Raw genomic sequence first — 18,588 nt, 5'->3', positions numbered from 1 at the left:
ATGACTTTAAACTGCAACTGGTGGTGAGTCTCAGGTCCGGGAGGACTTGAGTATTGAGGAAAGTGGAGTTACCCCTTAATCACTATTGCTCCCAGGTCCACACTGACCTGGAGTGGTAACACCTGCCTGGGTTCCAGCTATGGGTTAAATAGTACATCACCAATAAGGCGCTGGCAGCAGGGCGCTTTTAGGTGCAATATGGCAGATGAACCCAACAGGGTCAGTGGCACATCACCTGATGGCATGCAGAAGAGCCACTCAAATGGCCAACAGATGGCATCACTCGGCAAGTCAGTTGTCACTGCGGGGCAACTTCCATACCTGTCAGGTCTGTGGCACTTTTGTGCACCATTTGGCATCAGGTCTGGAGCAGAGAGACAACACGATGGGGGCACAACATCATTTGTCTTACCTTACTGTGCAAGGTGCTTCATTAGGAGAGGAGAATAGTATGCGAGGGCTCACGAGGCTAAACATTCCATGGCAGCTCGGCCAGGCCGTTCGTGCCACTAGTGTGGGTGACTCTGTTGCTCTGGTGTGGGCCTCGTGGCCCATCTGCGTTCCTGCGCATCCTAATGAAGCAGTCATCATCGCTAGCGATGGACAGCGGATGATGACGATAAGTGTTTCCAAAGGTGCCTTTGGGTTGTCCCTCTGCAGGGGGAATGCTTTTAGTTCTACGAAGAACTGTACAACAGAGAGTGACAGTTTTCCAAGTAGAACCATGTTACAAAGTAAGCTATCCAAAGAGCACTTGAGGAGCCATTTGTGGAGTAAAATGAAAGGGTCCAGAGGCCTTATGTCTTAGGTCTTATTCTGGCAAATCTAAAAAATCTTGCTGCATTATGCTAACTTACTGTAGCATAAATATTAGACCTGGCACCAATCTGATACACAGGACAGGCATTGGGCTGATACCATCAAAAAATGTTCAACTGGATATCAGAGGGGGGAAAAATGAACCAATTCTGTTACATATGGGAAATAATTGGATCTCTTTATTTGTTTGCTTGTTTAACTGGAAATGTTTAAATATAAAGAGACTTGTTTTTATTATTATTATTATTATTATTATTATTATTATTATTATTATTATTATTATTATCTGTACATTATTTTGTGTAAAAGCAGCAGTTACATGTAAGTCAAGATTTAAGTTTTTGTTATAAACACCAGGCACAGAATGAGATGATGCAAGTGCAGATGAATGGCATTTTAATAAAAGTTTGAAAAGACAAATAAATCCAAAACAATGAGCAGAGGCGTCGTCAACAAACAGGAGGCATTCAAGTGATGTGCAAACAAGCATAAAGAGGATAATCCAAGAGGCAAATGGAAACTGCAAACATAAATAAAAGGCTTGGTAATGAACAGCATGAACCAGAACAATACTTCGCAAAGTGTATCTGAGTGCAGAGTCTTTGAGTAGTGTGTGCGTGTGTGTGTGTGTGTGGGGGGGGGGGGGGGGGGGAGAGGTGATTTAGAACAGGTGTCTGTAATTAGTACTCAGGTGACAGGGAGCGGTGCAAAGCATGATGGGAGTTGTAGTGCGAGGCATGTTGTGTAAAATTTTCAAGTGTTGTGGTATGTTGTAAAGTAGTAAAGTAGTTAGATTTAGTAGTATGTTGTAAAGATCTACAGTATGTTGTAAAATAGTAAAGTTTAATCGTATGATATGGAGTTTTGAAGTACTATATTGGAAAGTAGTACAGTTTTACAGTGTGCTGTAAATTTGTACAGTTTTGTTATATGTTGTAAAGTTTTGTACAGTTTGTACTATATTGTAATGTAGTAATATTTTGTATTATGTTGTAGTGTTTTATTGTGTTGTTTTTATTATACTCTAAAGTCAAGAGTTTGTAGTATGTTGTAAAAAATTCAGTATGCTCTAAAGTAGTAAAGTTTTATAGTATGTTATAAAGTTTTGACATATTTTGTAAAGCAGTACAGTTTGCTGTGTTTGTAATTTGTTGTAAAGTTTTCTTATGCTGTAATGTAAATGTTTATACTGTTTGTAGTATATTGTAATGTAGTAATATTTGTATTATGTAAAGTATTTTATTACTTTTATTATACTCTAAGTAGTAATATTTTGTAGAACATAAATATTTTCAGTATGTTGTAAAATAGTAAAGTTTTGTGGTATGTTGTAAAGATTTGACATATTTGTAAAGCAGTACAGTTCTGCAGTATGTGGTAAAGTTATAAAGTTTTCTACTGTTTTTAGTTTGTTGTAAAAAAAGTTGTAGTATGCTATAAGGTTGTCAGATGATGTTTTATGTTGTAAATTAGTTATTAGTAATTTTGTAGTATACTGTACAATAGCAAAGGCTTGTAGAATGCACTAACATAATAAAATTTTGTAGTTTGTTGTAAAGATTTGCAGTACTTATGTTTTGTAGTTTGTTTGTATTATAAAGATTTTCAGTACATTGTAAAGTAGTAAAGTATGCTGTATACTTGTACATTTTACTGTTTATAGTATGGTGTAAAGGTGTAGTATGCTGTTAAAGTGCTGTTGTATGTTGTAATGTTTTGTCGTACTATATGATTTAAACATTTATAGTATATTGTACAGTTATGTAGTATAGTGTAAAGTTTTAAGTGTTTTACAGTGTGTTGTAAAGCTGTACATTTTTACTGTTTTGGTATTTTGTAAAGTTGTAGTGTGCTGTTAAAGTGTTCTAGTATGATGTAATGTTTTGTAGTACTGTATTATGTAAACATGTGTGGTATTGTGTACAGTTGTGTAGTATGTTGAAAGTACCTTGTTATATTTTGTAGTTTGTTTGTAGTACCTTATAAAGCTTTTATGTGTATTGCAAAGTTGTAAAGTTTTTAAAGTATGTTGTAAAGTTGTACATTTTTACTGTTTGTAGTATGTTGTAAAGTTGTAGTATGCTGTTAAAGTTCTGTCGTATGCTGTAATGTTTTGGAGTACTGTATGATGTAAACATTTATAGTATCTTGTACAGTTATGTAGTATAGTGTGAATTTTTGAAGTAGTTTGCAGTGTGTTGTAAAGTTGTAGCATGCTTTTAAAGTGTTGTAGTATGAGGTAATGTTTTGTAGTACTATATTATGTAAACATTTGTGGTATTGTGTTCAGTTGTGTAGTATGTTGAAATGTTTTGTAATATGCTGCAAAGTTGTAAAGGTTTGCTGTAAAGTTGCAGCAATATGCAAAGGTGTAGGTACTTTATGAACATTATTCATAATGCAACCATAATGAGTAAATGGAGAAATTTCATAAATAATTATCACAATGTGTATAATACCTTATGAATACCTTAGCATTATATGAATGTCATATAAATATGACCTTGATATAAGGTGTTTCCATTGCCTCTTCCTCTTCTTTCTTTTCTTTTTGTCTCTCTCTCTCTCGGCCAAACATGAAAAGCACTTCTCTTAGCCAAAGATGAGTATGAGACGGACTGGCCCCAAGTTTAAAATTAGACACACTTATGTTGGCATTAACAGGAAATGGGAGACCTTGTTCGGAGTCTGAGGCCTGAAGTTATACACCATTAGGCTCTCAAATCACACACTTGAGAGTTTTAAAATCCTGACTGAAATGAAAACTGATATCTCACACAAATGAGTCGAAAATCTTCATTTAGACTATAATTACACGATGTGGCATAACTGGTAACAAAAACATATCCTGGTTACACAAAAGAGTCTGTAGAGACTCAATGAACAGTAAACTAATAGCAAAATATTATGAGAGTGTTCCAGGTATTATTACCATAAATCCCAGACATTGGCCTACAGAAACAATTGCACTTGATTGAATTACTGAACCGCAGACATGATCGAGGTTTCACTGCCAAAACGAATGTGGTGACACAGCAAAGTCAGCATTTATACCTCTGGAGGATTTGGCCGGTCATGTGCTGGTGACCTGGATATGATGATACTCACTGGAGCCTAATTCGCATGTGGAGAGAAATAAATTGCCAGTAAGACTTCCCACTCGTCACAGTTTATTTCTCTCATACATGGCCAGAATCCTGAAACAGCTCACTCCATCCAGGAAATATCAGAAGGATTTGGTCCAAAACACAGCTTCAGTTGCTGATGTGTGCCAAAGATTTACACTCAGTATCCGGAAACATATGAGTTTAATCCCAACAAAACACAACCACTACAGAGCCGAACATCCTCATTGATAATTTCTGTAGTGAATTGAATTATTAGTGAGAATGTAAGTTGTAAAACCTCCAAGATTGCTGTATCATGAGGGATGAGATTTAAATAAACAATTGTATTTTCTTTTATTTACAAAAGCCACATGGAAAGTAACTTCACAGCTATTGCATTTAAACTAAAACTAACAAATTGGAAAAGTGTTCATCAAAAGAAAGTTAAACACACAATATGCTCATGAGAAACTCATGAGAATAGTACAAGGCAACTTGGAAATACAATCCTGTTTACACCAGGTATTAACATCTATCCTGGATGATTGAAGCACAAGCAGACAGTGCAGATGCATAAGCCGTCCATACCTGGCATTTTGAATTCATCTCCAGTCACTACTTGTGATCGGATTTCATATGTCATTTCCACTGGAGGGCGGCACGGTGGTGTAGTGGTTAGCGCTGTCGCCTCACAGCAAGAAGGTCCTGGGTTCGAGCCCCGGGGCTGGCGAGGGCCTTTCTGTGTGGAGTTTGCATGTTCTCCCCGTGTCCGCGTGGGTTTCCTCCGGGTGCTCCGGTTTCCCCCACAGTCCAAAGACATGCAGGTTAGGTTAACTGGTGGCTCTAAATTGACCGTAGGTGTGAATGTGAGTGTGAATGGTTGTCTGTGTCTATGTGTCAGCCCTGTGATGACCTGGCGACTTGTCCAGGGTGTACCCCGCCTTTCGCCCGTAGTCAGCTGGGATAGGCTCCAGCTTGCCTGCGACCCTGTAGAAGGATAAAGCGGCTAGAGATAATGAGATGAATGAGATGATTTCCACTGGAGGATTACTGTCACTTTTATTCATAAAGTCAATCTCCCACTAAATTTATATTCAAGCAGAAACATTGTATCACAATGTGCCTTCGGGACACATTTGACCACGTTCACAACTATACTTAGCGCTGTCCACTTAAGCGTAAATTAGCAAGGCTTATGATTTAGCTAGTTGATAACTGTGCATTTTTTATATCAACATTTTTTTTAATATCAAGTCAGGCTCATTATATGATGTATGTTGTGTGTTGTAATGTATTGCATTTAGCTTGTAGTATGTTGTAAAGATTTGGCATGGGTTGTAATGTTTTATATTTTGTTTGTAGTGTGTTGTAAAGATTTGAAGTATGTTATAAAGCTGTAAAATGTTGTATTGTTTGTTGTATATTGTAAAGTTTTTATTATGTTGTATTATGTTGTACTGTTGTAAAGGCTTTTAGTATGTGCTATAATGGCGCAAGATATTATAGTATGTTGTAAAGCTTTGCAAAGCGATGCTGTAATGTTTTGTAGCTTGCTTGTAGTACATTGTAAAGATTTGAAGCATGCTGTAATGTAGAACAATTTTCTATTTTGATATAAAGTTTTGTATTATGTTGTAAAATAGCAAGATTTGTAGTATGTTGTACTGCAACAACGGCTTGTAGCATGTGCTATAAGGTTGTAAGATTTTGTAAAGCTTTTCATTATGTTGTAATGTTTTGTAGTTTGTTGTGTTATAAAGACTTGTAGTATTTTGTAAAGTAGAACAGTGGCTACAATTATCAACAGTCCATAATTATTGACCCCTTTTCAGATTTACCAATAAAAAACAATTTTACAAAGGTGAGTTTCAGTTACAACAGTTGTTATTGGTTAATTAATCAACCAGAAGACCCCCCCTTGCCCTTTGATCTTGTCGTCAGATGACACAGCTCGTTACCTGAGATGAATTGTTTTCAGAATGATCAGCAAGTTGAGGAAAACCTGGATGTTATCATTGCAGGTAAGCATGGTGGAAAGATCATGGACATGTTTTTACTGATCAAATCACACCAATATTTCATGATCTCCTTATTGAAACCTACTTTGTTTCTTACTCTTTCATTTGACAGTTGTCATTTTATATCTAAACGCTCGTTTGAGAAGTCACATGAGGTGTTGATAATAGTGATCACTTTCACCGGTGTACATCATTATCGACACCCTGTGGAATTAAGTGAGCTTTACAACTGTTATGGATCGATCTTTGTGTAACATTGTTGAAGTAGATGAAATACTTATCACAGTAAAAGTGCTGTGATTTATATATATTTTTTCTGATTCATAACAGAATAGAATGTTTATAGAGTATTTGGAATCTGATTGCAATACATAGAATTAGACCAGAATTAAACTCCTAGCATATAAAAAATTACAGGCTTGAAATATTCAGATTTTTTTATTCCATTCAGAAAATGTATATTTTTTTGCAGTTTGTTGTATTTTATTTGCTCTAATGCATTTAGAATTCCAGGCAATACAAGGATTTACTTTTTCTCTCTCATTAAGGACCAAACATTATCTCAGGGCACGGCATGATCTTTACACACTGCTGTGTGAAAGTGTCAACTAAGACTACAAGGGTGTGTGTGTGTGTGTGTGCTGCAGTGCGACTGTCCTTGCATCTGCTTCTGTGGTAATTCGACAAAGTCTGCGTCATGGTCTCACTTTGAGACGAGAGGGGACAAGCAGACAGATGCATGATGACAAAGTAAAACAGAGAAGGAGAGGTAGAGAATAAAAAGCGAGTGAGACAGGAACGGGAGTAAGAAAGAAGGAGTGAGACAGAAGCTCTGTGGATCAAACGGAAACTACAGTACGGATTAAAACAAGACCAGACACACACACACAGGCTGATTGCTGGATACAATCGTATTACTAGCAACTGGACCAAATAATCCACGTCAGATTAATGTCATGACAAATTCTTTACAAGATCAGGGCTATTTTTAAAGACTGTTTTCCTGAATACTGCTCAAGAATGCATAATAGTAATAATTATATAGATAGATAGATAGATAGATAGATAGATAGATAGATAGATAGATAGATAGATAGATAGATAGATAGATAGATAGATAGATAGATAGATTATTATTATTATGGTAACCCAACTCATCAGAGAAGCCCGGGAGAACAAGGGTGACCTGGCTGTGCTTTGGCTGGACCTTGCTAATGCATATGGTTCAATCCCGCACAAGCTAGTACAACTGTCCCTGATGAAGTACCATGTCCCAGAGAAAATTCAGAACCTCATCCTTGACTATTATAACAACTTTAGTCTGAGGATGTCCTCTGGGTCACAGACATCAGCATAGCATCATCTGGAGAAGGGCATCATTACGGGCTGCACCATCTCAGTGTCCCTATTTGTACTAGGCATGACAATGCTCATAAAGTCTGCGGAAGTGGAGTGCAGAGGCCCCTTGTCTAGATCAGGCACCAAACAACCACCAATCAGAGCACACATGGATGACCTGACAGTCACCATAGCATCAGTGCCCCATTGTAGGTGGATCCTACAAGGTCTTGAAAGGCTCATTACGTGGGCAAGAATGAGTTTCAAGCTGGCAAAATCCAGGTCGCTGGTCCTTAGGAAAGGCAAGATAACTGACCAGTTTCGCTTCTGTCTGCAAGACACCAGAATTCCATCTGTGTCAGAGAAGCCAGTTAAGAGCTTAGGTAAGCTCTTTACCAGCAACCTGAAGGACAAAGCAGCACACCAGGAAGCCAGCGATGACCTCAGCTCATGGCTTTCCACTGTGGACAGGTCAGGACTCCCAGGTAAATTCAAGGCCTGAATATACCAACATGGAATCCTGCCCCAACTCCTCTGGCCACTGCTAATCTATGAAGTCCCTATTACCACTGTGGAGAGCTTCGAAAGGAAGATAAACCACTTCCTGCACAGGTGGCTGAGCCTGACACGGAGTCTCAGCAGCATAGCCCTTTATGGGCATGACACCAAGCTGCAGCTTCCATTCAGCAGTGTGGTGGAGGAGTTCCAGGTCTCCAGAGCCAGAGAAGTCCTGCTCTACCGAGACTCTGCTGACACCAAGGTCACATCTGCATCCGTAGAGGTCAGGACCGGAAGGAAGTGGTGTGCCAAGGAGGCAGTTAACCGAGCTGAGGCAAGACTACAGCACAACATCCTGTTGGGCGCTGTGGTGACCGGACGTGCTGGGTTTGGGTACATCCCATCACCCGGCTACAGCAAAGCTAAGGGAAAGGAGAGGCGGAAGCTTATCCAGGAAGTGGTGCAGGCAGAAGTGGAGGAAGTTTGCCTCAGCAGAATGGTGGGCATGGGCAAGCAGGGGGGTGGACAAAGTGGGACCATACCATGGGCTGGAAAATCACATGGACCAAACTGTGGAGAGCAGAGCCTCAACAATTCAGGTTCCTAGTCTAGTCAGTGTATGATGTCCTCCCAAGTCCAACAAATCTGTTCACCTGGGGCTTGGTAGACTCACCTGCTTGCCAGTTGTGCCAGAAGAGGGGGTCACTGGAGCACATACTCAGCTGCTGCTCGAAGGCCTTGGGAGAAGGGTGGTACAGGTGGTGCCACGACCAGGTCCTGCAGGCAGTAGCAGACCGGCGTCAGCTCCAGCAAGTGACAGCACCCAACCAAGAGCCCCATCTCTTTTGTGCAGGCTGGAGAGAAACCCCAACCAAAGTCCCAGGGTGGGCTGCTCTCAATGCCAAGGGATTGGAACATTTTGGTCGACCTAGGAAGGCAGTTGAAGTTCCCAGACACGGTCACAGCCACCACTCTCAGACCCAACATGGTCCTGGTGTCAGAGACTACTAAGCAAGTGGTGATGCTGGAACTCACAGTCCCCTGGGAAGACAGAATGGAGGAGGCCCAGGAGAGGAAAAGAGCTAAGTATGCATCCCTGGTGGCAGAGAGCCAAAGACAGGGGTGGAAGGCCAGATGCGAGCCTATCGAAGTGGGCTGCAGGGGCTTTACAGGGCGATCCCTGCACAGGGTCCTGGGACTCTTGGGAATCAGTGGACAGCAGTGACAGAGAGCCATCAAAAACATCTTGGAAGCTGCGGAGAAGGCTTCATGATGGCTCTGGATTAAGAGGGGTGAAGTGTGGTGAACTCAGCTACCTGGACACAAGTCGGGGCCTGATCACCCCCGGCTGGGTCGCCTGGGAGAGGGTGTATGATGATAAGACCTGAAACATCCGATGACCCCGGGTTCCACGAGGCATATATATATATATATATATATATATATCAGACAATGACGGGTGAGTGGTCTAGTGGTTAGCGTGTCCACCTCTTGATCAGGAGATCGTGAGTTCTACTCACAGTCGGGTCATACCAAAGACCATCATAAAAACAGTGCCTACTGCTATCTGGCAAAGCATGTTGCAATACAGATGCGAGTGGGGAGTCAAACTCTCATGGTTACCAGAGGACTAGCCCCCCACTGTAACCCTAGCTATGTAATATAGGTGAGAGGCTGAGGACTATGGAAACTGAGATCGGCGCTGCCAAACGTGCCATGAATGGTACAGGAAGGACTTTGACTGTTTTTTTTTTTTTTTTAATCTCGGACAGACTTAAAATTAGCCTCAGAAAATAGAAAGCAATAAATTGGTAAAATTATTTTTACCATTGACTATAGAACACCTTAAGACCTGGAGGAAGCTAAATTCTGAATTCTGATTGGTCTGAAGGTGTTGCTTAATTGTCTATAACAGTACAGTTTATATTTATTATCATCTCATTCTAATACAATATTATTTCAGTAGTAACTTACACAGGGATTTGTATGACAGAGACACTTCACATCAATTTGACATTTTCCATGAGGAGAAGTGTATTTAGTCTTTATGGAAGGAGTCTCCAGTGCCAGCAAGCTGTACATTTTCCAGCAAGCCTCCAGGACAGAGGAGCATGCATTATGTTTTATTAACTTCAAGAGGAGAGAGAGAGAGAGAGAGAGAGAGAGAGAGAGAGACTGTAATGGAATGATGTTTATAGCTACTACAATATACTGTAAGTAATAAGAGGAGCTAACTTTTTTAGGTGTTCCACAACATTAAATGTAACTATAAATGGCTAAACATTACATCTTGTTCTTTCACAGATAATAATTTGTTAGCATCGGAAAATGTGGTATAAGAGGAATAAAACATTTTAGGATGTAATGTTATAGGGAAATAATTAACTAACTGTTCACTAACTCCACTGACAGTGATTTACACTTTGAGTCAGCTCCAGAATTATGGGCATCATTACTTATTAAAATGAGTAAAACTTGCCTCAGGTTCTGGGTTCAAGCCCAGTGGCTGACGAGGGTCTTTGTGTGGAGTTTGCATGTTCTCCCCATGTCTGTGTGGGTTTCCTCCAGGTGCTCTGGTTTCCTCCACAGTCCAAAGACATGCAGGTTAGGTTAACATGGGGTGGCCTTGGGCTGAAGTGCCCTTGAGCGAGGAACCTAAACCACAACTGCTCCCTGGGCGCTGAAGCATAGCTGCCCACTGCTCTGGGTATCTGTGTGTGCTCATTGCTCACGTGTGTGTGCTCACTGCTTCAGATGGGTTAAATGCAGAAAGGAATTTCACAAGTGTACGTGTGATGAATAAACTTCTTCTTCTTCTTCATCTGATGACCAGAAGGTCAAGGACATAGTTGCTCATCTGGCCTGCCATCAAAACAACCATGATGACCAAAACATCAAACAGAACTGAAATGTGACAATGTGAGAGAGGCCCAACCTCCATGACAAATTGTTTACAACAAGAAAATCAACAAAGGACTCAATTTTGGTTCCTGAGGGAAGATCGACCCAAAACGTCGATCAGAATTGAATTTGCATGATAAATGAGAGAGGAAATACAATTCTAGTCAGAAGAAAATGTGTTAAGTTGAGCTAATTACTAATTTGTCCGCCAAATATTGACAATACAATGACCAAGTGTTGTGCAGAAGGTCTATTTCTTTCAAATAAAACAATCAGAAGTGAAATCCACTGAGAAATGAGGGAGGGAGGAGACACAATTTAACTGAAAATAAACAAATTGTTTACAACAAGAAAATCAACAAACAAATGACCAAGTTTTGTCCCCCGAGGGAAGATCGACCCAAAACATTGATCAGAACTGAAATCGGGTGAGAACTCATCTCATCTCATTATCTCTAGCCGCTTTATCCTTCTACAGGGTCGCAGGCAAGCTGGAGCCTATCCCAGCTGACTACGGGCAAAAGGTGGGGTACACCCTGGACAAGTCGCCAGGTCATCACAGGGCTGACACATAGACACAGACAACCATTCACACTCACATTCACACCTACGGTCAATTTAGAGTCACCAGTTAACCTAACCTGCATGTCTTTGGACTGTGGGGGAAACCGGAGCACCCGGAGGAAACCCACGCGGACACGGGGAGAACATGCAAACTCCACACAGAAAGGCCCTCACCGGCCCCGGGGCTCGAACCCAGGACCTTCTTGCTGTGAGGCGACAGCGCTAACCACTACACCACCGTGCCGCCCCTCGGGTGAGAACTGCAAGAGGAAATATAATTCTAATGAGAAGTCCGAAAACTCGTGAAGGTGACCTAATTAACATATCATTAGCAAAAATTTGACAGTACAATGATCAAGTTTTGTGCAGAAGGTCGAGTTCTTTCAGACAAAACAATCAGAACTGAAATCCACTGAGAATTGAGGGAGGAGATACGATTTAACTGAAAATAAACAAAATTGGAAACAACTTGTTAACAACAAGAAAATCAACAAACAAATGACCAAGTTTTGTTCCTCAAGGGAAGATCTACCCTAAACAAACATCGATCAGAACTGGAATCGGATTAGAAACGAGACAAGAGATACAATTCTCGTGAGAGGCCTGGAAGATTTGTTAATTTGGCCTAATTAGTAACTCGTTAGCAAAAAATTTGACAAAACAATGACCAAGTTTTGTGCGGAGTGATGAGTTCTTTTAAACAAAACAATCGGAACGGAAATCTGTGGAGAACTGACGGAGGAGATACGATTTAACTGAATTGTGGACGACGGATGACAGACGATGGACACCACGCCATGGCAACACCTCATCAGTCTTATAGACAAATGAGCAAAAAACTGTTGTTGAGAGATAATATGAGAGAACTATAACCTGGAATTGAAGTAATGTTATTCTAAGGGAAAACAAACATGTACTGGGTCATATTCAGAGCGAGGAATCTAAGATGCTTATCAATATGAAATATCTCCAGGGTTTGAGGTGCTCTCTCATGGACACTTCTCTTCAACTCATCCTACATTTTTTTTTTTTAAGGATGAGAATTCGTCCGCATCACCGTGACGTCATCAGGTGAGAAATAAAACGTGCTCCACTATGCTGCGTTAAGTTGAACTTTTTAATAATGTGTCAGATGGAATAAATAAATGACGATCACATAATGATGATGTGAAATCTCACGTCTGAACGCCTCACACCATGCTTCCTGTCTCATCACAGGTTCAACACGCTGTTGTGGATCTGATTGCTGAATTAGATATGATTGAATACCATCCCCCTTTTGTGGAGCAATTATGATTGCTTAATGTTCCGGCTCTGTCTCTCTGTGTCTCTGTGCCTACTGTATAGATTACACTTTGGAGAGACAGAGGCATTGAGAGAGACATTTCAGACATGTTGTGTAGCAAAGACATCATGCAATGTACGAGAGAAAGTCACGGGGGTAAAAAAACAGAAAACGAGGAAAGCTATTCAGGAGGTAAAAACAATGATTTACTAATTAAACTTTAATCATGATGTTATTTTAGATGTGATAAGTGTCTGTTCTGGAAGTCGATAATGAACTCCAAGTTCTCCAACCACATCAATTAAAGCTCTCAACTAATGGACTTGCATCTTAATGGACTTTATTCCTTCGCTAATGGACGTAACAGTGCACCAGCAAGACACGAAATGGCAAACAGGTCTGCCCTCTTCTATGTCCAAGGGGCCAGCTGGTTCGTACACTCTTCCCTCAAAGTTTCTGGTCTGTCATTCTGCTGCGACGTTGATATGAATCCCAGAATCAGTGGCACATCCATCACCCATGCTTCATCAGCTCTCTGTTACTGGATTACTGTCACTGTCAATGTGCCACATACCACAATAAACTGATAATCCACACGCTGAGACAGTTCCTTATCATTATTGCTGCAGCAAGGCATTATGGGAAGCATTCATGCCATTTCACACAATGTCAGAAAACGACAAGAAACGGATGATGCAGCACAGAATGTTAAATTAAAAACAAACAGCTAGTGTCTTTATAATGAGTGCTTGGTTCTTCTTAGTCAGGGGGTCACATTGCCCCACATAGTCAGGAGCATTGCGCAGGGCTTCCATACTAACGTCCAGCTATTTATAGAGAGAAAGTTGGTGTCCAGCCAACCTCCACTGCAAACAGCCTTAATGGGTCATTAGTATGTGGTGCTTTTACTGTCCCTGAAGAAAACCAGCCCATGGTCGGTAGTAAAGGGTGATTTTACATTGGTGTTTATTTTGCAACATGCATTTAGGGGCAGGGAGTAGATGCAGAAACATAGTACGATGTTTATTTACGAAAATCTGCCATTAATCCTTCGACAAAAGGAAATCCCAGAATCAGCTCACACACACACATAACCAGAGGTGGACAAAGTACCCAACTTCTTTACTGAAGTCAAAGTACAGATCCCACTGGTCAAATGTGACTCCGATACAAGTGAAAGTTGTCCAGTCAAATTTTTACTTAAGTTAAAGTACTGAAGTACTTGCTTTTAAAAATACTTAAGTATTAAAAGTACATTTTCTGTCAATGCATTGTTGTATTATTGCCACAACACTTACAAAACCTAATGCTGTTGCCAAAGACAGAAATGTGAATTCACAAAATGAACGCATGTTGTGCCATCATGGTGGTTTAACGTTAAGCTAGATAGTCAGTGAAGTTTCACCTGACATGCTAGCAAACTCTTTTCAAACTCCAAATCATATTGGGTAGCTAACGCTATTAGAAAAGAAAGATTTCTACAGTCTGTTTATTTGCCAAGATTATGCTAAAACATATTTCTGAAAGCACTTCAGATAAGTTAATGTCACTCATGTTAGCATAACTCTGTTTTTACATGCTAACTAACAGTGTCCAAGTTAAGTAGCTATGTGTACGGTAAGCGTTAGCCGTGAACAAGGCGATGGCAACTTGGTGGGCAAATCCATAGAAAGTCACTTGACTAACCAGACTGCATAGCTACTGCAACGTTATCTCTAGCTCTAAGAGGACAGACAACTTCATTGCACGCTTTCTCTTGGAATAAAACGTTTCTATGCTTCAATATGCTTCTGCGGGTTGGACAGTGAGTTTTTGTAGGCTGTGATGTGGTTCGTTTTTGGCAAATAAAGCAAACATTTAAAATGAAACAAATCTTTAATCCATACAGAAAACTGATTTATATATATTTGTTCTCTGATTAATTGGGAAGGTTGGCATTTGCTTTATCCTCATTGTGGAATTTGTATCTTGAACCAGTGCACAATCAATCAGTTGGTAGTTTCTTGGGAACTAAGGATGACGACTCATTATGCAGTTGTTTATGGGATCGCGTGTGGCTTCGCAACCCAAAGGTTGAAGTACAGAGATGGTTGCAGATGGGGCATGGAACACCAGTAGCTAAAGCAGGGACAAGGGTAACTCTGTGGTGATGGTCATGGGCCGCTGCAAGGCAACAGTGTCAGTTGTGTTCAAAAGTTGTGGTGGCCTTCTTGGTTAGGGCACGCCAGCCAATCCTGTCTGAGGCAGCAAACTCAAGCTGTTTGGAGTTGAGTACAATCTGTAGAACAACTGCCTTGGTATTCTTGCTGTATCCATGCAGATGACATGGCTGGTCCACTGAAGCTGAGTTTGTAACATCAAATTTCACCCACTGATCTGTGTCTTTTAGCAAACAGATGTTTTATGTTTGTTTGTTGTTGTTTTTAATCTCCTCAGTGCAGCAAGCCAGCTAGATTTAGCATGCTAGCTTAATACTTTTAGAGATGCATACAGCTTCTTGGAAAGTGTACCCCAGTGACAGTAGTATGTTATTTGCTTACAGCAGTGTAGCCCATTCCTCTTCACCCAGCTAGCTAGCTAATGTAAGTTAATGTCAGCATAGGGTGAGAACATCTCATCTCATCTCATTATCTCTAGCCGCTTTATCCTGTTCTACAGGGTCGCAGGCAAGCTGGAGCTTATCCCACCTGACTATGGGCGAAAGGCGGGGTACACCCTGGACAAGTCGCCAGGTCATCACAGGGCTGACACATAGACACAGACAACCATTCACACTCACATTCACACCTACGGTCAATTTAGAGTCACCAGTTAACCTAACCTGCATGTCTTTGGACTGTGGGGGAAACCGGAGCACCCGGAGGAAACCCACGCGGACACAGGGAGAACATGCAAACTCCACACAGAAAGGCCCTCGCCGGCCACGGGGCTCGAACCCAGACCTTCTTGCTGTGAGGCGACAGCGCTAACCACTACGCCACCATGCCGCCAGGGTGAGAACAGTAAACTCAATAAATGCTAGTCACACTGAAGTGTACAATAAAGATATTTTAATATCATAACACTTTTGTAATACAACACCAGTTCTGAAAAAGTTGAGAAGCTGTGTAAACCATAAATAAAAAAGGAATACAACACTTTGCAAATCATGGAAACCCTATATTTCATTGAAAATAGTACAAAGACAATATTTCAAATGTTGAAACTGAGAAATGTTATTGTTTTTTTGAAAAATATATGCTCATTTTGAATTTGATGTCAGCAACACATTTCAGAAAAGTTGGGACAGGGGCATGTTTACCACTGTGTTGCGTCACATCTACTTTTAACAATACTCTGTAAACCTTTGAGAACTGAGGAGACCAATTGCTGTAGTTTTGAAAGAGAAATGTTGTCCCATTCTTGCCTGATATAGGATTTCAGTTCCTTAACAGGTCTCCTTTCTTGTATTTTGCACTTCATGATGCCCCAAATGTTTTAAATGTTAGACAGGTCTGGACTGCAGGCAGGCCAGTTTAGCACCTGGACTCTTTTACAACAGAGCCATGCAGTTAATATGTGCAGAAAACAGTTTGGCATTGTCTTGCTGAAAGAAGGAAGGCTTTCCCTGAAAACAATTTTGTCTGGATGGCAGCATATAGATGATGTGATCCCCAAATTCTTTGCAAGTTTACATTGAAGAATGTTATTCTTAAATTGTTGCACTGTTTGCCCATGCAATCTTTCACAGAGTGGTGAACCCCTCCCCATCTTTACTTCTGAGAGACTCCGCCTCTCTGGGATTCTCCTTTTATGCCCAATCACGTTACTGACCTGTTGCCAATTAACCAAATTATTACTATTATTATGATTATGTGGGGGTTTTTTTACATTACACAACTTTTTCAGCCTTTTGTTGCCCCTGTTCCAACTTTTCAGAAACATGTTGCTGACATCAAATTCAAAATGAGCATACATTTTTCAAAAAACAACACAATTTCTCAGTTTCAACATTTGATATGTTGTCTTTGTTCTCTTTTCAATGAAATATAGGGTTTGCATGATTTGCAAATCTTCACATACTGTTTTTACCTCGCCCAGGACGGCGAGGTAAAAATGGGTTTGTTTTCGGTAAGGTTTGGGTTTTTTTGTTAACAATATGGGAAAACAGCTGGACCAATCTTCATGAAACTTTCAGGATAGATGGGCATTGGTCTCAAATAGAACCTCCAACATTTTGAGGGTCATCCGGTCAAGGTCACCAAAAAGGTTAAAATCGTTTTTGTTTAGTCTCCTGCCTCATATCGAGGTGCTAGTCACTACGTCATCATGCTGTAAGAATGTAAGAGTGTAACAATTGCGCACTGTGCATGCACATAAACGTGTTCCGATTAAAACAGCCGGTGAGTGTATACAATTCAGTTCACCATTTGCGTCGGGCCATTTCCGGGAAATAAGAGTTTGGGTCATAGCGACAGCGTGTGTATGTCAGCCTCGGTTCAGAGGTTTCAGTTTTGAAAACTGTAAGAGGTAAGCGTAGAATAATATAAAGTACAGACACTTGGTATATTTTACTTCTGTGATTTTTAAATTGTTCATTTTTGGATTACGCTTCATTTTTGTGGCTACTGCCTCATAGAGTAAATATATATGCTATATTTACTGTATGGACATGGGATCAGAAAACTATTTTATTTATAAGCAGTAGCCACATGGACCCATAGGGTACCGATTTTTTTCATATCTTCCTTCATATTCATCATAAGTTCTACTGGGCGAGGTTTGTTTTGCCTGGCAACACTTGTTATTTATGTTTTACACAGCATCCCAACTTTTTTGGAATTGGGATTGTACCAACAAGAGAAAATTATTTATACTCTGAGGGTCACACATATACCACACACACGACGACAGCAAACAGTGTCTTGGTAGGGGTTTGTTGTTCTAACTACAGTCTTTAGGCGTCCTACTTCTCCTTCTGTATTAATTCTCACTGAACGTGTATTACAGTGTGAGATTAATTCACATAGTCCAGTACAACCCACATTATGAAATATTCTTCCATGCATTTCTTGTAATTACATTTTCCTACCAGAGAGGGCAGCATTTCACATCTTATATCCAGGAGCTTTAAAACAAATACAACTGCACATTTTTTCCATTTTTATTTCCTGCTTTTTGTCTCCTTCTACAATATTATTTTCCATCCTTTCAATATGTAGTACAACAGTACTTATGCTCTAACAAGCAACCCCGCCTACGAAGCAGTTAAATTCTAACACTCCTCCTTATTTTATTTTCTTATCATCATCTTCTACACATCTACACATCATATTCCACCTTGTTAAGCAGTTTTTATATTCTTTTAAGATGTGTGTTTTAGAAATACAGTATGTTCCGGCTCAAATGTTATCCTTTGATTAATTTCACTGACACCAGAGTTCATCTTTCCTCCATATTTTCAGATTATACAGAACATAAATGTTCTTCTTACATCAGTATTCAGCCTAATTGCTTGCACCAAATACAGGTAGGTACTGTATTAAGATTTCTTTTTTTCAGTTCCTTCAGGTCCAAAAAGCACCACAAACAAGGAGCAAAGCCACATTTATCCACATTAATTATATCTGCTTTACACAGGAATTAAAATGATTTTTTTTTTTTATAATTACTGACAAAACACCTAAAGGGAAGTGATCAATAGAGAGTGCTGTTAAAACATTTTCCACACCAATTCCCTGCTGAGTAAAGAGAACAATTACAACTGGCAGAAGATACTCAATAAGTGTGAGCAAGGTCACACGTCTAAAGAGCTAAAAACGGTTGTGTAAGCAGTTTTTTTTGTTGTTGTTGTTTGTTTCGTTGCTGTGTTCTGTTTGACCAGTGTTAGAATCAGGGAGAGCATGAAAGGAAGACAGGGACAGCGCATGCTGCTGTGCATCACGCCATCACTGCATGCCCTCTTTCACAAGAACAAGTGCATTTTAAGGACGTTTTATGGTGCACTCTGCAGTGATTCAAGTCAATGATAAAGACCAGTATGGCAGCCGGCACCATTAGATTGTGGTAATGTAAAAGA

At 40.2% G+C, this 18,588-nt stretch overlaps 1 protein-coding gene across 5 annotated transcripts in view; it reads right to left on the bottom strand.

Annotated features, from left to right (window-relative positions):
* The window catches only part of rap1gap2a (RAP1 GTPase activating protein 2a), a 299,474-nt gene that overhangs the window by 97,030 nt on the left and 183,856 nt on the right, over positions 1-18,588 (bottom strand). The window lies entirely within an intron of this gene.

This window comes from Neoarius graeffei, chromosome 17, assembly GCF_027579695.1.
Source record: "Neoarius graeffei isolate fNeoGra1 chromosome 17, fNeoGra1.pri, whole genome shotgun sequence".
NCBI lineage: Eukaryota > Metazoa > Chordata > Actinopteri > Siluriformes > Ariidae > Neoarius > Neoarius graeffei.
This window is presented reverse-complemented; position numbering and strand designations above follow the sequence as displayed.